Below are 21,204 nucleotides of genomic sequence, written 5' to 3' on the forward strand. Positions count from 1 at the left end.
GGATAAGGAAATCTTCCCTAAGCATCACTGAGATGCTACACTGACCTTCAGCACGGAAAAGGCCACTCCAAATCAGAAAATCCTGGAGGACACAGCTCTGGTGGAACAGGAGAGCCCACTGTCTGGGGCTGAGAGTCAGGAACCAGGGACCTGGCTGTGTGACTTTCACCAAGTAACATAGCTTCTCTTGTTTCTTTCTGTAGAAAGGTGAGAGTACATAACCTCTGGGCTTGACAGGAACAGAAAACAGTGTAAGGTATGCCCCCACCCCCGCCCTGGGCTTGTCACGCACTCCACTGCCATAGGCCTCTAGTGTGGTAATCATTAATAATGAAGACTTTAGTGGGCAGATGTGAAGAAGGCAGGGGAGGGGGTGGTCAGGCTTCCCTGTGGGTGCTGTGGTCAGATGGCACCAGATAGGAGGGACCAGTACCAGCCCTTACAAGGCCCTTGCCGAGGGAAAAAGGAAGGAGCCACTCACCAGAGTAAAGTCACTGCATCTAGCTTGTTATTTAAGGAAAGAGAACAGAGAATAAAAGCTATGGAGAAGGCAGATGGGGAGCTGCTCTCGTTCTGGCTCTGTTCTTGCTGATCCAGTTGAGGTTCGATGCGTGGATTAGACAAGACAATGTACAGAGTGTCCCAGCACACTGGGCACTCAGCTGCTGTTTCAGACGTTAATAGTTCTGTGGTGCAAGAAACTCCGTGGGAACAGGGCCAGTCAGCACCTGAAGCTCATGGCTGAAGAACTTCGTGAATCCTCCCATCAGTCATAACCTATGATTTTTCTGCTTCTCTCTGTCTTGGGCTTTGCTCCTTGAGTTTTGTTAAATCCTTGAGATTTAATTTTTAAACAGAGGGCTGGGGATCATAGAGTTTAGGATTCCTCTTCTACCAGCATGAAATTCCTGAAAGAATTCCAGTTTCACGAGGTCCATTGGTTCACTAGTCTGATAGTCAAAATAAAGGACACAATATCTTTTAAAAAATATGTTCATCCCTAACAGGCTGATTACAGTTAGAGGCCATTGTTGGTAACACTTTTATTAGCAATGGTCAGATGCTATTCACTAAACAATATTGTATGGAGACAATTTGTAACATATTTACATGGTATCAGATATAATAAGCAACCAAGAAATGATTTAAAATATATACCAGGATAAGCTGAGCATGGTGGTTCACACTTTTAATCCTAGAACTCAAGAGGCAGAGGTAGTCAGATCTCTGTGTGTTCAAGGCCAGTCTGGTCTGTCAGAGGCCATGTGAGTTATAGCAGGTGACAGCTAGTGTTCAGATGCCCATCCATCAGAGGTGTGGTCATCTAACGGAGGCTGATCCTGTCCAGACAAGGTCTGCAGGACCATCAACTCTGGAAACTGTTGCTCACTTTTGTTAAATCAGCTTGGTGCCTCCCCAATACCTGCACTGTAGTATGTAATCTCATGTGCTATGTATATGTAATCTCATGATTGCATCTCAGTCTTATGGGCACATGTATCTGTGGATGGTCAGGAAGATGACTTTTCATTTGGCTGCATAAATTTGATATATAGCGTATATATTAGGACATGCTTCCTAACTAGATCTATTTGTCCCATGAGGACTGTAGACACTTAAAAACCTGCTTTGTTCCTTTTTACTCAGGCTAATATAAAAAAGTTATCGATTTCTCCTCTGTCTAATACAAACTGCACACAATTAGCTCACTTTTACCTCAGAGCAAGTTCAAACTAGACTAAAGGATTTTTGTAAATAGATCATAAGTTTACAAATTTATAGCTCTGCACAAGGTCAGAGCCACAGATGTCCAACCAAGGTTACTACACAAAGCACCCTAAGAAAAGCATACCAATTCTTTGCTTGCCAGTCTGCTAACAATAGACCTATCTTTCAGGTTTGTCACTGGGCACTGTGCCCCCCCTTCTGGTCTTACTGCTGTAACCTTGGAACCTTGTGTTGCCATGACAATGGCTCAGCTCCCTACCGCTTGCCCTAGGAATGTGCTTTTGACCAATGAGAAGCAACCCTTGCCATTTCTTTATCATTCAAGGCTCCTGGGAAAAGAAGTTTCTAGGCTGGAGGAAAGAAGTCAGGAGGCGTTAGAAGTCGGACAGGAGAATTAGAATAATAAAGAAACTGACACAAAGAAATACGGAGTGAGAGATTCATTTCATCCTCAGATCCCAAGCCTTCCACTGGCTGTAGATTCCTCTCTGAACCCTTGGGGAGCCTTGGGGCTGGCCCCCAAAAAAGTTCCCATGACTAGTCTGTAAAGCGAGTTCCAGGATAGCCAAGGCTATTACACAGAGAAACTCTGTCTCAAAAAACCAAATGTGTGTATGTGTGTAAGTTATATGCAGAAATTACCCGATATTTATTACAGGAGAGACTTCGTCATCTACAGTTCTGATACCCACAGGCTCCTGGCAGCAATCCCCCACACACAGTGAGGGGTGGCTGTGCACAAATGCAGTGTTACTGTTTTCTTATTATCTATCCCTTGCAGAACTAAAGAGATGACTCAGTCAGTGTTTGCCGCACAAGCTGAAAGACAGGAGTTCAACCCCCAGAACTCACATTTAAAAAGATCGGGTCATTGAACAGTAAAGCTTGTTGGTAACTGTCTTGTAATGTTTGCATTCATTGAGAGCTGAGTCGGAGGCTAAGACAGGTTCCTTTCTCTCAGACCCAAACACGTTCATCTCAAGAATCCTACAAGATTTTCTTGGGATAGCGTGGCCCTCCCCCCGCCGTCTCTATGACAAAGAGAAAAGAAAACAGCAAATGACTAAAATTAAGAACACTGTGCCTTGAGAACAGCTAGACAGTAAACCGTTTCCAACTGAGGTGACTCTTGTTTACCCCATGGTATAAAAATGCCTGAAGTGGGAATGAAAAGTCACAGCCCATCCGTGTAACCAACCCTTTGCTCTGTCCCAAAGATCCACTTTGGGAACTCCAGCAAGACTGTCCAACAGGACTGAGTGCCTGTGATCTTTTCGGTTGTTTCCACCTGATTTGAAGATGTGTTTGTGTGTGTTTCCTTACTTGCTCTGTTACTTCTGCTAGCTCTCTCAGTCACACTGCCCTTGTCGTTTCTGCTCGGTGTTTTAAATGTGTGATTCCATGAGGCAACTATGTAGAGCTCCATAACCTCAGAGCCCTCCCTCATGACCTTTGGTATATATATTATGTATACAATATTCTGTCTGTGTGTATGTCTGCAGGCCAGAAGAGGGCACCAGACCTCATTACAGATGGTTGTGAGCCACCATGTGGTTGCTGGGAATTGAACTCAAAACTTTTTGAAGAGCAGGCAATGCTCTTAACCACTGAACCGCCTCTCCAGCCCAACCTTGGGTCTCTGTAGCCACACAGTGCAGTAGAGTTATCACTCCAGATTTACACATCTGTGAAATGTATAAAGCGCAGTGAAGGACAGGCCATTTGTGAATTTTGAGTTCAGCATCCACCACAGCCTACAGCAGGGGTTCTCAACCTGTGGGTCACAGGTGGGATGTCCTGCATCTCAGATATATACATGATCCGTAACAGTGCCAAAGTTACAGTTATGAGGGAGTGATGGAATAATTCTATCGTCACCACAACATAAGGATCTGTGTTAAAGGATCACAGCATTAGAAAGGTTGAGAGCCACTGGTCTATAGCATCTCTCCAGCCAGGACTATGGTAAGGGTGGAGCATGTGCCCTAATGGCAGTAGCAGATGCTGCCATGCTCACACATACATGCTCACACTTTATAAAGAACCCTGGGCTGACTCCGAGGCTCCAGAAGTGTGAATATGTGACCCTTCATATGATAGCAATGACATCATGGGACTGGAAGGATGACTCGGTGGTTAAGAGCAATGGCTGCTCTTCCAGAGGATCTGGATTCTATTCCTTGCACCTTCATGGAAGGTCACAACTGTCTGTAACATTAGTTCTAGAGGGTCCATTGTCCTCTTCTGGCCTCCACAAGCACCCAGGCACACACATGGTGCACAGACCTACATACAGCAAAACACCCATACACATAACATTTTTAAAACAACAAATTAGTTAAAATTTAAATTTCAGAAAATGACATCATGCCTATGGGAGATGGGATATGTGACCTCATTAAGTTTTGTTTAAAGCTAGATTGAAAGGTGCTTTCCAGAGTCTTTGTTTAAAAAGCTAAGGTTAAAATCCTCTGTTTTAAGTTTATTTCTCCCCCAAGAAAAGTAACATTCCCCTTCTTGGGTTTTGTCTAAAAGGTTCTTGAAATAAGCCATAAGAAATGTCAAAGCTGGGAGAGAAAGAAAAGAGAAATCTTTTCCCAGAAATATCCACTCCAAATAACTTCTCATCCCAAACTGCTAGACATAGACGTTATTCAGGTCCTGGGTCAATCATGACTGACAGGCAGGAAGAAAGGATGATGGTCTTAGGAGCCCATGCATGGCAACTTAGCTTTGACTCCTGGCAGATGCCCAAGTGGCAGACCAAATCTGTAACAGTGGTCTCCAGTGTGAAAGCCTCCTATGGAGCTGCTAAGACTTCTGGGCCCACCACGGACTATGATTTAAACCAACTTCCCAGGAAAGGCATCTGAGATACTGAAACAAAACTTCTTTACCTGCTAAAAAGCATCAAGAAAAAAAAATTCTGATGCTTATCAGGCCAAGCCTATGTGAAGGGAGAGATTGCTGAGATCTGAAACCCTTCTGCCCTGGAGGTGTTACCAGAACTTGGCACATGTGAGCTTCAATTTTCACAACCTTCTGGAGCAGCAGGGAAGAAGATGGTGATAGCTAGGGACCACCCAAGGTGAGAAATTTAACACAAGTATCCACCCAAAGGCTGCCTCACCCTCCACTCAGGAGACTGAAGGGGGGAAAAAAGCTGCAACCAAACACATCCCTGGAGATGTGGCTTCAGTTCAAAGCATTCCAGGTGGAGAGTGGCCTCAGGTGTCAGAGACACGGTAAGTACAGATGCCCTCCTAAGAATGCTACCTCGTTCCAACCCTCAACCAATTCCCTTCTCGTGAAGAACCTTCTAAAAATAACTAGAGACACAATGAGAGCAAAATGCTGTACGAGAGTGGGGACATGGTGTAGTGGTTAGAGCTCATGCCACACAAGAAAGAGGACCAGGGTTTGGGTCCCCAGAAACCACATAAATGCCAGAGGGTATAACAGACTGCTGGTAATCCTAGACTCAGAAAAGGCAGAGACAGGGGCTCATCTCAGTGACTGGCAAATAAACCATTCACATCTGTGAGTTCTAGGTTTAATTGAGAGACCCCCACCTCGAAGAATAATATGGAAGACCAATCAAAGAAGATTCTTGGTATCAACCCTGGGTCTCTACACACATATGCACCCACATACATACCAACAGAGTACACACCACACACACATGAAAAGAAGAAAAGGGGGAAGAAAAAGAAAGCACCAAGATAAAGGTTCTCATGAGTGGAGAGTCATGCAAAAAATGAACCCCACCTGCAGGGTAGGCAGGCATGTGTGATGTGGGACTCCCCTCTGTATGCTGGGATTACCATTAATGAATAAAGAAACTGCTTTGGACCTATAGCAGGGCAGAACTTAGCTAGGCGGGGAAAACTAAACTGAATGCTGGGAGGAAGAAAGTGGAGTCAGAGAGAAGCCATGTAGCCCCGCTGGAGAAAGGCACTGGGAACTTTACCTGGTAAACCCAGCCACATGGCAATACGCAGATTACTAGAAATGGGTTAAATTAAAATATAAATGTTAGCTAATAAGAAGCTAGAGCTAATGGGTCAAGCAGTATTTTAAATAATATAGTTTCTGAGTGATTATTTCGGGTCTGAGCTTCCGGGCAGCCAGGAAACAAACAAGCGGCATCCTTACAACGTATGTGACCTAGGCACTGACAGTGAGAAAAACACGTCCTCTGCCTTCTATGATTGGGCTGGGAGCAGAGACATGGGCAGGTTATACCAATCATATCCAAGCCACATAGCCCCATCCTGTGCTACAAAAAGAAAGAAGTACAGGTTTGCCTGTAAGAGTGCCCAACTGATGAAAATGAAGTCAGGATAATCTTGTTACTATGTACAAAAAATAGCATAAAATAAAATACAATAAAACTGACCTAAAAAGAGACTCAATAATAATAATTGGGTAAAACAGAATATGCTTAGCAAGCATGAAGCTCTGAGTCCAAACCCCAGCACCCACAAACAGTAACAACAACTAGAAATAAACAACAAAAAAAGAAAAAACTAGATAGGACTGATTGAAGTACATAACCAACCCCAGGACCACGAAGACAAGCACAACGCATCTATGTAAGCTCAGGAGACGTTCAGTTGGTAGGATGCTTGCCTAGCAAGCAAAGAGCCCTGGGTGGATCTCAGCCCTACATACAGCAAGCGTGGTGGTGCGTACCTGTAGTTCCATCACTTAGGCCAAGGAGGTGGGAAAAACAAAAGTTCAAGGTCACCCTCAGCTGCAAGATGGCTTGAAAAACAAAAACAGCTGAAACAAAAGCTCATTCCTGACTACTGGGTTTGATTTCCCAGATCCAGCCCTGGCTGGTTGGTCCCCAGTCATCTCTGCTGCAACAGCTGGGTCATCCGTGTTCTTCACTCCGTGGGCCAGGATGAGTAGAGGCTTCAGTACGTCCCACAATGCTGGCCCCGACTCCTTTACCCCTCTCATTTTCCATGATGTCGTTTTTTTCCTGAATCATGTGTCCTGTAGCCCTGCCTCTAGACAAGTGAGGGCACCTGGAAATGATGCCCTCCAGACCACCAGGGCCCGTCACAGCGTCCGGGTGGCATCACTGTGGTGACCCTTACCATCCTCTTGACTATCTTGGTTCGTGTAGTTGTTTGGATACGAAATGTCCCCCATAGGCACATACGTTTGGATATTTGGTTCCTGGCTAGTGTGCTGTTTTGGAAGGCTGTGAGACCTTTAGGAGGTGGAGCCTTGCTGGAAGAAGTGGTCTTGAAGGGGTCAGGGGTTGCCTTGAGTTGGCTCCAGTTTTCTAGTCCTGACCCTCCTCCCCACTACAATAATGATATTTCCTCCAAACGTTAGGTAAAATAAATGCCCCTTCTTTAAGTTGATTCTTATCAGGTATTTGGTTATAGGAAGGAGAAGAGTTATAATACAGTTAGGGTGCAGTGAGCCTTGCGTACAAATGGTTTATGAATAGCCATGGTGTGAGAATGCTGTGCACACTGGGGAATCTGGAACTGAGAAAATTCATGTTATTGCTTCCTGGGTCACAGCTGGTCAAGGGATGGGAGGAGCAAGAGTAAAAAAAAAAAATTGACCAATGTGGAAAGAAGAACTTTTCAGACGATGCTGAGCTTTGAAAGAAAGAAAACTGTGAGGTTGGAGAGAAACCATCTCCCAGGACAGCCAGGAAAGAGGGTTTTTCTAGGGTCGTTATGCTTTGAGCTGAGACCTGAATGACAAGTAGTAACTGCCTTGTGGAATTTGGGGCAGGAATGTTCCAGATAGTGTAGTAAGATACAAAGGCCCTGAGGTGGAGACAAGCTGAGCAGGTCCATGAAGCACGCAGGAGACCAGTGCCTCGGAGGGAGGAGGAGAGAGGGAAGAGCTGCAATATTCAGCAGATCTGTATGTGAAAGAGCGTAGCTCAAGTGTTGGCATCCAGCATATATTCAGTATGATTGCAGCTTGTCTCCTTTGTTTAGTGATGTCACACACTCCCAAGCTCCTCGCATTGACGTCATAGGGGAAGTTATGAAAGTCAAAAGGCCAGCCAGGTTACACAGGGACTAGAAGACCAGGAGAAAGCAAAGAACTTCACCTGGAGCCCATGGAAAAGCTAATGGAGTATTTTAGACAAGGGTGGCTAATCCGAAATCCATTTATCCTCCACCGTGTATGTGCATGAACATGTATGTTTATCCACAGAAGACAGAAAGGATGTTGGATCCCTTGGAGCTGGAGTTACAGGTAGTGGTGAGCTGTCCCGCACAGGTCCTGGGAACAGAAAGTGGGTCTTCTAGAAGAACAACTTAACCTGTGAAACCTCTCTCCAGCCCTCCAGAGATTTTTGTTTAGTCCTGGTGATAGTTCTGCTGTTCTTCAGAGCCTCCCACTGCCAAGGAAGGGTGAGGAACAAAGGATAGCCGCTTGTCCTCCAGGCTGTCCCAGACACCAAGCTCAGCCTCTGGGATTTTGCTGAAAGAGAAACGCTGATAAGGCCTGCAGGTCGCCTCCAGCAGCCAAGGCCTCCACGCTCACTGGGAGGGGCTGGTGCTCCCAGAGCTGAGTCAACAGAAGCCAGAACCATGTGTGTTTCTCTTCAGAGGAGAGCTCCAGCTGGCCACCCACCCTGGGTCTGAGTTACCCCTCAGTGGGTTCCCTCCACCCAGAGGGAAAGCATTGTTAGTGCCCCTCTCCGAGAGGCCAGGAGGTCACGGCCAAAATGTCTCCTGAGGATTGGCAGGGCTACATCTGAACAGACCTTTCACAGAATCACAACCTCCATGTCCAGGGCAAAGTGAACCTTAGAAGTCTGTCTAAATTTACCAGAAGTGGGCAGCTCCTACTGGGCTGGGCAAGCCTTTGATAGTAGTTTCTTATGGGGGGAAAAATCCACAAATTCCCCAAGACTATATTATGATTAGAGTGATGTGGGCGTCCCTCCAACCTGACCGTAGTCACCCTCTGTGTCTGTGGGCCTAACTAGCCAAGGATCAAAGCTTCTGCACTTGGGACGCAGATGGAACTCAGTGGGTGAGGTATGTAGCTAGCAGGCACAAAACCACGGTGTTTGACCCCCAAACCATCTGAGCAAGGCATGGCTTGCACTTCTGCAAGTAGCAACACTCCAGAGGAAGAATCCAGAAGATCAGAAGTTCAAGGTCGTCCTTGACTATACAGCAAGTTTGAGGCCAGCCCAGGCTTCATTGGACCCCTGTCTTCACACACACACACACACACACATACACACACACACACACACAATGGTGGCATTTGTATTGAACACGTACAGACTTTAGTCTCTAGGAAGACAATGTAACAACTCTTCTCACATTTAGCTATTACAGTCATCATTTTGAGTTACCTAGGGATGGCTGGTATGCACAACACACCCTCTTTTTATGAAGGACTAAGTATCCTCAGATCTCGGCTGTGGGGGTGAAAAGGGAGGAGCCCCTGGATGGCTCTCTTGCCAGTACTGAGGGATAATTGTAGTAGGTGCTGAAACTGTCTACACAGGGCCTGTAACCTGCTCTTCTATAAACAGTGAGTGGGGGTTGGGCATATCTGCCTCACCCCAGACAAACTGACCTACTCAGTGATGCCCATAATCAAACTCTAAACTTTCTCAACATTTTTTTTGGGGGGGTGGGGGGATCTCATGTAGCCTAGGCTGGCCTCAAATGTGCTGTGTAGCAGCCGAGGATAACTTGGAGCTTCTGATCCTCTACAGTGCTCGGCTGCATGATAGATAAGCACTCTGACACTCAGGCCACAACCATCACACGCACACGCACACGCACACACACCACTCTTTGTCAATGAATCCAATTCCCCCCCCCCCACCTTGCAATCTCTGAATGAACTGGAAGCAGGCTTGCTCTCTGTCTCGCTAGCACTTGCACGGAGCCACACTGCCCTCTGGTGGTCACTAAAGACTCAACTCACCAATGCTGCTCACTGAACGGGTTCCCACCAGGGACCCTCATTCCCGCTGTCTCCACTCCTAACACAATGTGTAAATTAAACTCCAGTTTCTGCCTTCCTTAAATGTAGGTAGAAGGTGGGTTCTGGGCATCTGGTTGGTGTTCTTACATCTTGGGTTGGAAACTAGTCTGCAATGCTGGGTAAGTTCTGCAAGGCTGTTTGAGCAGCAAAAAAAGGCAAAGAATTAAAACCTGTGCTGCATGTGACATAGGACTTTTGTAAAGGCCGCATGTGTGGCAAGTGTTAATAACTACAGGACACACAGAGAGAAACTGAGAGCAAGAGCGACTGCCTAGTTTCACTGGACCTGCGAGATGGTTTAGTGAGTAAAGGTGCTTGCGGCAAAGTCTGAATTCGATTCCCAGGACCCACATGGTAGAAGCAGAGAATTAGATCCCAAAAGATGCCTTCTGACCTCCACATGTGCCTGTGTCTATGCACATTCTAAATGAATACTAAGTGAATAGATAAATAATAAGGAAAGGGACTGAGGTGTCTTCAAAACACTGTCCCTTCTGCTGCTCTTCAATCCGGCTTGGTCGGGCTCTGGAATCTCACCCACCTTATTGACTGCTAGGCACACAGACATCCCAGCCCCATCTCTGTGTAGCTCAAGGTCTGGGACTGGGCAGAAACCCAAGGACAGAATCTGTCCTTCAGCTGAGCCCAGGCTGGAGCTCTACAAGGTCCCTTCCAGGCTCCCTAAAGTGGCTCATCTCCATCACAGTACTCTCAGCTCTGTGCCTCCTGGCCTTGCTGTGCCCCCAGTCTGCAGAGGCTGTGCTGTGTTCAGCGTAGTCTCTGGTCTCTCCATGCCCCACATCCTGAATACCACATCTGTTCAGCCCTGATGATCTTCTGGATTCAGGTCCTTGGTTCAGCAGCTAGCCTGAGGTTGGGCTGCATGTGTCATGGAGGAACTAGGAAGATGAAGAGGGTATACACCATCCCTTGCTTGCATGCTGACTTTATGAGCATTTCCTAAGGCAGTTACTACATTTGCATTTTCCTTGAACACAGAAACTGCAAAGGCAGTTGAAGCGGAGTCAAGCTTCATGGTCATGAAAGATGGAGCTGAGCGCCGACTCTCCAAAGTCCAGTGAGCCTGTAGGAAGAGCCTCCTTAGAGAGGGCAGATGCTGGCAGGTCTGCGGGAAGCCCCTGTGCCTGATGGCTGTGCATAGGGTGGGCTTGCCATCCAGCTGCCCCTTGAGGGGTAGCATGCTTTACTAGAACCTCGGGAGTATTTCCAAAGTGCCAGAGTTCAGAAGCCAGACCAGGCTTCCCTCTGGATCAAAGGTTTTCTTTCATCTAGGACCAAACCATGGAAACATTGGAACGCAGCTTGGGAATGTCAGCCTTTCTAAAATGCTGCATCCGCAAACCTTAGCTACCCAATAAATGCACAGTTCCAAAAAAGTCCCATCTAAACTCTGCTGCCACCCAGATGACTGTATGTAAATTATATGCCTTGAGGTCATTTTTCTTCTTTAGAAGTAAGTCATCTCTCTGTCAGTAAAATGTTTGTCACCATCAGTCACTACACCCTCTGAGCTGCTGGCCACCAGGGAGAACAATTACAGGCTGTCCCAGGTAGCAAAAATAACCCTGCATATGGGCTTCTCCTCCAGATTGTCCCCATCACTGCCCCACATTTCAGACCCACGCTGAATGCTTCTGGAATTGCTTGTGCCTCTTAAGGAAGAATCCAGCAATCATCTTAATCTCATAAATTCCAGCTGTCTCAGGGCTGGCTTGGTGTGTTCTCAGGGCTGGCTTGGTGTGTTCTCAGGGCTGGCTTGGTGTGTTCTCAGGGCTGGCTTGGTGTGTTCTCAGGGCTGACTTGGTGTGTTCTCAGGGCTGGCTTGGTGTGTTCTCAGGGTTGGCTTGGTGTGTTCTCAGGGCTAGCTTGGTGTGTTCTCAGGGCTGGCTTGGTGTGTTCTCAGGGCTGGCTTGGTGTGTTCTCAGGGCTGGCTTGGTGTGTTCTCAGGGCTGGCTTCCTGTAGTGCCTTTGCTTTGGCATAGCAAGACCCTCAGCCACTTCTGCTACAGTCACACTATCAGCATCCTTTGAGACAGACGTCTTACTGGTTTCATGATATGGCCGTGGGAGGAGTCAGAAGCTGGGGGAGCAGTTCAGGTAAAACCACTGCTCTGGATGCCAGCACCCTGTCAAGGTTCAGGCGTTAGTGAGTTCCTCAACTGCTGAGAGACAGACTGGGCTGGGTGCATCAGTTCAGGCTTCTCTGACAAAATACCACAGATTGAGTGGCTTAAGCAGTAATCTTATATACATGTGATTTATAAAAATACCAGAAGAGGGGGCTGTCTGTGGAAGAAATCTAGTGTAGAGAAAGTGGCAGTGGTGGAGCAGTGGAGGAGTGAACAACAGCGAAGTATAACAACACATATGTATAACAACACGCATGTATAACAACACGTATGTATAACAACATGTACGTATGAAGATGCCATATGGCATCTTCCCACAGCTCCCACCCAGCAGTCCCAGAGCTGGCAGTAAATAAATGTACCTCCACTGTATAGAAAGGCCAAGAGAGGTGGAGCCAGCATCCAGGGCTGCCACAACCACACTGCAAGCTAACAAATTAATTTCCAAAGACTTAATATTTTCTATGTGTCTAAGTGTTTACCTACATGTTTGTAAGTGCACCCTGTGTATGCCTGGTGCCTGAAGAGGTCATTGGATAACCTGGAACTTGAGTTAGAAAAGGTTGTGTTTAGTAGTATCAAAGAGTTCCACAATAGCCTGGAACAGAGTAGAACAAAGATTTATTTATTTCGGGGAAATCTCACAGTAAAGGGTAGCGATCCACAGTCCTCTACATGTGCTGGGAACTGGAACTAAATCCAGCAGAAAAAGCGGCCGCACGTGCTTTTCATCTGCACTAATGGATGTGGGATTCCCCTCTGTATACGGTGAATGTGTTTTATTATCACTGGTTAGTAAAGAAACTGTTTTGGCCATGGCAGAGCAGAATAGAGCCAGGATGGAAGAACATAGAGTGTAAGCAGAGTCAGGGAGACGCCATGTTGCTGCCAAAGGAGGCAGATGCAAGAACTTTACCTGTAGGCCATGACCTCGTGGTGATACATTGATTAAAAGAAATGGGTTAATTTAAGATATGAGTTAGTTAATAAGAAGTCTGAGCTAGTAGGTCAAACAGTGTTGTAATTAATATTGCTTGTGTGATTATTTGGGTCTGGATGGCCAAGAACAAATGAACGGTCTCTGACTACAAAATGGTGCCCATACATTTGGAGCTAACCTGTGTGGCCAGCCACACACTCTGGGTTCAGGTGCTTGTATGCCTGCTTGGGGGTTAGGAGGAAGGTAACTGAGAGCAAGCCTTCCGCTAAGCAACCCCTCCTGGGAAAGCAGCTGCATCGCGTCTGCTACGCGTGCACAGGCAGGAAAGCATGGCTGATTCCTGCCGCCATACACAGAGACATTTCCAGGCCAGGCAATGCACTGCATTGCAGCACACCATGCCCGTCTGCGCTCTATGCGCCACCATACAGTTCGTGAACCAGGCAAGGGGCTGGAGATTGAAACACACAAAGACTCACAGACAGAGACACGAGTCATCCTTGATACAGGAATGCCCTAAGAATGCCCCTTAACTGTGTCCAGGGGCAGCTTATATAGGGATAGCCACGCCCCAGCCAAACGCACCAGAAACCGTTCCCCTGCCATCAGGAACTCCTGAGGGTCTCGTGCTCAGAGCAGCTGTAGGCACTCAGATCAGGGGAAAACAAGTTGTTTACAAGAAATTCAGGATCTGGGATTTCACAGTTCCCAACACTACATGGCAGATTCAGCTTTTTCTTAGATTTAGAAAGGGTTTATATGCTTCGTGGTGCTTCCCAGAGCTGTGGTGGTGAGCACAGCACCCACCCAGCAGTCTCAGAGCTGGCAGTAAATAAATGTACCTCCACCGTATAGAAAGGCCAAGAGAGGTGGAGCCAGCATCCAGGGCTGCCACAACCACACTGCTTACCATTTTAAAATGTTCCTTGTCAGAAAAGGATTTCAGATACACAATAGAACAGATTCAGACATAAAAGACTTCTAAATGAGACACGGCGTGTTTAAAAATGTGTATAGTCTTGGGAGAGAGAGGAAAAAGAGTATAGACAGCTTTTTAAAAAAGTAAAGTCTTTGAAGAGACAGTAAAAATAATATAAAAGAGAACAGACAATCATAAATTAAAGGAGTAAAGAAAAATAAGCCATGTAAAGATGGAAAATACACAGAGTCTGGATTATGCATATTATTGTGTTTTCTTTGACTTCAGAGAGACATTTGTTTCTGGGGGCTGCTAAGTTAAACCAACATAAAGGTATCTTGACTTCAAAATTTGGGTCTAAGGATATGTTGCTTTGGAAAAGAGGTTCTGTTTTTGTTTTCACAGAAAATGAGAACCTGTGGATTTCTTCCAGGCTAATGTAGTTTAATGGAATAAGATCCCCCCTAAAGTTATCTGTGAACCCTAAAAATACTTCACCCAACAAAAAAGCAGAAAGCAGTTTGGAAAAAACTACACCCAAAGTCCCAAAATGATTGTCTATAAGTGTTTGTTTTCATTTAAAAGGGATTGAATATAAATCGTTAATGGTCACAGTCAATCTCTTTTTAAAAAAACAAGGGAGTTATGGTATAGAGATGAATACTTTACATTGGTATGGATCTTGGTCTATTGATACCTATTTAAGGTCGATTTTGTTACACTGTGTGTATGTGTTTCTGCTTTTGTTTAAGGTATTTATGAAGCGCACTTAAAATGTAATGTATAATTAAAATTATGGATTAATAGGTAGTCATTTATAATAGTCAAACTTGTATTCATGTTAGTTAGGTTTTCTAGATATATAGAGATATATTTCAGTTAGATAATCTTCAACACTTCAAAGACCTATAGAATATGGCATTTAAAATGTTTTAAGAACTTACACTTTTCTCAACAGTGAGACGTATCTGCTTCTGGTCGTACCAATTACTTTAAGAAGATGATGGGCTTCGAAGAGGTTCCTTATGTGCTGTGGGACAATGGTCTATACTCTGTCACTTATATTTTAAGCCAGGCAGGAAGTATAGCCAGAGGCGAGCAGGCAAGAGGTAGAGGCGAGGCAACGTGAATTCTGGGAAGAGGGAAGCTTCAGTCTGCACTCGTGACCCAGACACAGAGGAAGCAAGATGTGACTGCCTCACCAAAAAAAGGTACCAAGTCACATGGCCAACATAGACAAGAATTATGCGCTAATATAAGTTATAAGAATTAGTTACTAAGAAGAGCCTGAGATACTGGGCCAATCAGTTTATAATTGATGTAGACCTCTGTGTGATTCTTTGGGACTTAATGACTACAGGACCCAGCAGGACAGAAACCTAGGTCAACACTTACAAAGATTGCTAGCTATTATGGGCAAGAAACTGTTCTTGCCTGGACTGCCTGATCGTATGCTATATGAATTGGATATGCAGGACCCACAGAAAAGTGACTACTAAATTTTCTAAAAGATGGGATGGTCCATCAGGGTTCCTGCTTCACAAAGAAAATTGCCAGACATTCTGCAGGATACAGAAGAAAGTGACTGACAAACTGCCAATATAGGCCCAACAGTCTTTGAAATTTCCTGCTTCATGGAAAAGTTTGCTGGATACTGTGGGCCTGTAGGCTGAAGATGGATGCCCCAACATTACAGAGGAACTTTGGGTGACTGTTCAGGCAGAGAGATGTCTCTGTCAATTTTAGAGTTTTGGAAGTTGCTTACAATGCACTTCCTGTTTACTTAGGTAATATTATATCCACCTGGGGTCTTTGAAGAGTTGAAGACAGATAGTTATAGTTCTCCTTAGTTATAATAAAAGATAAATTAGATTAAAACCTTAGACTCACAAAGGTAAGATAGATGGTAGAGTATTTCCCTTAATTTGCCAAATATAAATAGACTAAATATTGTAGCTATAATTCTTGCTTGATACCTGTTTTGTTATATGTAACTTTACTATGTTAAAGTTAAAACCTTCCTTTTTATTTAGACAGATCCCTCTGTATGCTATGAATATGTTTTATTGCCATTGGTTAATAAAAAAAAGCTGCTTCAGCCTATGGCAGGGTAGAATATAGCCAGGATGAAAGAATATAGAAAGAGAGTAGGCGGAGTCAGGGAGATGCTATGTTGCTGCCTATTACCAGTAGGCCATAGCCTCATGGTGATACATTACATTGATTAATAGAAATAGGTTAATTTAAGATGTAAGAGTTAGTTAATAAGAAGCCTGAGCTAGTAGGCCAAACATTGTTGTAATTAATATTGTTTCTGTGTGATTATTCGGGTCTGGGTGTCTAGGAATGAGTGAGCAGTCTCTGCCTACACTTATAGTACATGAGACCATGCCCAAGTGGACCAGATCTTAAAAGCTACTGGCTGAAGGAGTTCCCACAACAATTGTGAGTCACCATGTGTGTGTTGGAAACCAAATTCCAGTCCTCTACAAGAGTAGAAAGTGTTCTGAAGTCTGAGCCATCTCTCTAGCACTAGAAATTATTTTTAAAAGAAAATTTCAACACTCATTGCACCTTCAAAGTACTCGTACAGTCCTTCCTGTTAGTGGGTTATGGTAGTTTGAATGTAGTTGGCCCCCAGAACCTCATAGGGAGTGGCACTATCAGTGTGGCCCTTTTGGAGTGGGTATAGCCTTGTTGGAAGAAGTGTGTCATCGTGGGGGCGGGCTTTGAGGTTTCCTGTGTTCAGGATACCACCCAGAGTGTCAATCAACTTCCTGCTGCCTGCAAGATGTAGGCCTTTCGGTTACTCCAGCACTGCATCTGCCTGCATGCTGTCATGCCCACCACCAAGATGATAATGGACTGGACCTCTGAAGCTGTAAGTGAGCCACCCCAATTAATTTTTTTCTTTATAAGATTTGCTGTGGTCATGGTATGTTTTCACAGCAATAAAAGCCCTAACTGAGAGTATGGGCAGGGTTAGTTTTTAACCTTGAAAGCTTTTTGGGAGCGGTGATATGGCCCAGTGGGTAAAGGCACTTGTCACAGAAACCTGGAAACTTGAATTCAATTCCTGGAGCCCACCTATGACAGGAGAGAACTGACTCTCCTCTGGTTTCCACAAGAGGACTGTGGCACATATCAACACATACACATGCACAAGTGGCACGTATAAACACACACACACACATACACACACACTTTTTTTAAGAAAAAAAAATCCCTCACTGCTAAAATGCAAGGTGTTCCTGCAAAGTAGGGTAACATTGTCTTACTCCATCATTTGCATTCAGTTGTGACCAAGTCTAATAGCAATACTCTTTGCTAATTACATAATATGCACATTCAAGAGACATGCACAGATTTTTTCAATCATTTTTTCCATTTATGCTTATTATTGAAGAGTACTTCTCTATCTCTGTGTGTGTCTCTCTCCCTCTCCTTCTATCTGCCTCCCTCCAACCCCTCTCAATTTTATTGACAGAGTCTCATATCCCCAGCCTGACCTGAAGCTAGCTCTGTATGTAGTGATACTTTGCTTGTGTTTTAACAAATAAAGCTTGCCTGAAGATCAGAGTGCAGAGCTAAGCCACTAGGTAAGCCACTAGAGGCCAGGCCGTGGTGGCACACCCCTTTAATCTCAGGAATCAGGGAACAGATGGATCTCTGTTAGTTCAAGGCTACCCTGGACTACAAGAAACTGATCCAGTCTAAAAGAGAAAAAGAGCTCACACAAAGGTGATCCCAGTACTTGGGATCCCATGCCTTTAATCCTAGCACTGGGGAGCTGGAGACAGGAGTGATAGGGCTGGGCAGAGAGAGGACTATAAGGAAGGAAGAGACAGGATCGCCCCTTTGGTGTGAGCATTGGTAGAGGTAAGAACTCTCTAGTGACTGGCCACTCTGCTTCTGATCCTTCAGCTTTCACCCCCTGATAACTGACTCTTAGTTTTTACTATTAAGACCAATTACAATTCGTGCTAAAACTGTAGTCAAAAATTACCTTGGACTCATGATCCTCCTGCATCTACCTCCTAAGTCCCGGGATGACAGGTGTGTACCACCATATCTGGCTTGAAATATAATTTTATTCTTTTATCAAATAAATCTTACAGAAAAAATATTCAAAAATAAACAAGCAAAAATAGCTATGCATTTTTGTGATTGGGGGCTTCTCCTTTAGCTTGCAGACAGTACTTCTTCTGTTCCTTGTGTGCACAGAGTTCTGATGTCTCAGTGTGCCCTGACACCCTCTTCTTGTAAGGACGCCAGCCGGATGGAGCCACATCTCCCACAAAACCTCTCTGAAGACATGCTTTCTGTATGTGGATTCTGAAGCACTGGAGGTTAGGGCTTCAGTTTGAGGATGGCATAATATAGCCCAAAATCCTATAGATAGTCAACAAGAAAGATCTACAGAAGAGAAGGCTCATCTTCCACATAAGGTAGACTCGGGGGCTGACTCTCTGAAGAAAACTGGTGTCTGTTTGCAGCCCAGGAAAAGCTCTCCAACACCAGTGCTGCCCTCAGCCTGCAGGGAAGGCACCACAGCAGCCAACTCAGCTCAGTGATGGACACATCACTCAGGACCACAGTGGATCTGGGTGCCTGGAGTTAATTTGTAGTACTCCTCTGGAAAAGTTGCAGATCTGGAGATCTTGAGAAGGATTCGTTCTTCCAGCTAGTGATGACTGGAGAGAGACCAGTGGTGCTTGGGGAGACTGAATTCAACACAGTACTGCCTGTTGGGAAAGGCAGGGGCACCCACACACACACCAACCCCCACCCACCCCTGGTAGCTCATCATCCAGGTGAAGCAAGGTGGAGTCTTGTTGCAGAATATTCTTTTACACTGTGTGAAACTGTGTCACTGTGATTGGTTCAATAACAAGCTGAATGGCCAATAACTACACAGCAAGAGGTTAGGCAGGAATTCTGGGGACAGAGAGGCCTCGAAGGAAGGTGGGTCGCCAGCTGGATGCAGAAGAAACAGGACATGCAAGAGGAGAGGTAAAAGGTGAGAGCCATGTGATCGCATGTAGATTAATAGAAATGGGTTAAGTTATAAGAGCTAGTTAGAAACAAGCCTAAGTTTAATGATAAGTCTCTGTGTCATGATTTGGGGGCTGGTGGTCCAAAAAAGTCTGCTACAGAGTCCCAAGTTCATTTTCACAATTCCAGAATATGTGACGGGGGGAAACAAGAGTGGAACACCCTGCACATCATAAGGGTCAGTGTCTGTACCAGACTTGGAGTCCCTGGGTTTAGAAAGAATGACCAGAGTCCTGTGGAACTTTATGTTGCTTCCCACCAGAGACTTCATAAAACTGATTACAAGTGTTTGAATAGCTGCTAACACTTACTGCATGCTATGAACTGTGCTCATGAAGAGCTTAGAAGAAAAATACAGTGTATATGGGGGAAAAGAGATGCTCTCTGTCCACAAACCAACAATGCTGAAAAACCGTGGGAGGCCCTGGAAGCCCCTAGATCAGCCCATTGACATGCCACCGCCCACCTCTGGAAGACTGAACTTGTAGAAAATGAAGGCAAATGGCAGTCAGAGAAGACAAGAAAATTCTCACAGGCAGCAGCCAACAAGCTGGGCTGTTGGCAACCATGGCAAACCAGTTCTTCCCAGTACTTCCAGGAGGCTACCGATGAGGGGAGATTGACCTCCAATTGCTGCCCTAGGGAACCCTCACACTAACAGACACTCAGAGTCATTCTAGCCAATTCTTTCTTGAGTGCCTTCCAAGCAATTATTCTACTTTCCCCAGAACTTTGAAAGTTCAGCATCTGTGGTTTGAATCATGATCTGGACTCACAGGCGTATTCCTGGGCATTTGTGTATTTTAAAAGAAGGAAATTTCATTTGTACGTTACTTATACAAACAAATGCGCAACCTTGGTGTTTTTAAAACTGGGTCTTGGACTCTGGGTGAGAGTCTCTGGTGACAGAGTGAAGATTTATTGCTGAAACGGAACCTGTTCATTTCCTTTACTTCCTCGGCCTGGGGGGGGGGGCAGTTACAAACACTGCCATTCCCTGAGCAGAGCATCATTCTCCAGACTCACTGAAATATCATAAATTATAATGAAAAGAATAGGGCCCGTTAAATGTAAACAACAGCTAAGCTAGTACTCCAAAGTTTATATCACTGTCCAACAAGCAAGTGAGAACTGAGCAAAAGAAAAAGAAAAAAAGTCCAGTTAATAGCCGTATAAAAACACGAGAGAGGCTGAAGAGAGGGTAGGGGAAGAGGGAAATGATATAACTATATTTTAATTTTAAATATATTAAAATAAAAATATAAAAAACTAAAATAAATCTTAAACACAAACACACAGAATCATTAATCATTTTCTGGGAAAGAAAGGAAGAAGGAAGAAAGGGCAGAAGGAAAGAAGAAGCCACAAATCTAAGAACCCTGCACAAAATTCATACTTTGAAAACAATAAAACTTGAAAGAAACAAAAGAGATCTGAATGACTGAAGAGAGATGCGTCAGGCATATGGGCAGTTAAGACTTAACCTAAGGAAGATAGACGTTCTCAAACAGATCTAGAAATTTCAACACTGTTCCAACCAGAATCCTCACAGGCTTTGTAGTCACAAACAAGCTAAATATAAAGATTGGATGAAAAAGAAAAGTAACTAAAGCACCTAGCCAATTTTGAGGAAGAAAGAAGTTGGAAGAATAACATCACCGATTTTGTTTTTTGTTTTTTGTTTTTGTTTTTGCTTTTTGAGACAGGGTTACTCTGTGTAACAGCTCTGGCTGTCTGGAACTCACAATATAGACCAGGCTTGATTCGCACTCATGGAGATCTACCTGCCTCTGCCTCCCAAGTGCTGGGATTAAGGGCGGGTGCCACCACCACCCAGTGGCATCATAGCGACAGGTCTGCATAAGGCAGCGTAAATGAACAGAATGTTTGGAAGCAGACCTGCATGGTACGCTGCAGACACTGACAAGGTGGTGTCTCACTGAGCAAAGACAGTCTTCTCGGCAAATAGTGTTGAATAATGGAGCATGAACTTCAGCTTACACTGGGCTGATTATACAAAAAGCAGCTTAAAATAGATCATAGATCCAAAGGTCAAATATAAAGCTATGAAAGAGAAAGCATTTATCCCCTACGGTTAGGTACAGAATCTGTGTGTAGAACACAAAGAACGTGATCCATAGAAGAAAATACCAACCAGTTGGGCTTCAGTCAAATTTAAAATGTTTTCGCTGCAAAGCATTATGCTCAGAGCTTGTGAGGGGTTAATGAGGCGGCTCGGTAGGAAAGACAATGGCCACCATGGTTGAAGTTCAGAGTCTGATCTCCAGGAGTCACCAGTGGGAGCAGTGAACCGACTCCTGCAAGTTGTCCTCTGGCTAAGCATGCATATCTTGGCATGTGAAAAAGTACACACAATAAGTAATTAAACACAAAAATGCAATGATAAT

The 21,204-nt window shown here is 44.8% G+C and overlaps 1 long non-coding RNA gene across 1 annotated transcript; it reads left to right on the forward strand.

Annotated features, from left to right (window-relative positions):
- The first annotated feature begins 201 nt into the window (after nt 1-201).
- LOC146892142 (uncharacterized) lies at nt 202-2,153 on the forward strand. Its single transcript, XR_015734956.1, has 2 exons — nt 202-256; nt 1,898-2,153. It is a non-coding gene; the product is annotated as an uncharacterized LOC146892142 (long non-coding RNA).
- Nucleotides 2,154-21,204: the final 19,051 nt, after the last annotated feature.

This window comes from Myodes glareolus, chromosome 14, assembly GCF_982192425.1.
Source record: "Myodes glareolus chromosome 14, mMyoGla1.1, whole genome shotgun sequence".
Taxonomy (NCBI): Eukaryota; Metazoa; Chordata; class Mammalia; order Rodentia; family Cricetidae; genus Myodes; species Myodes glareolus.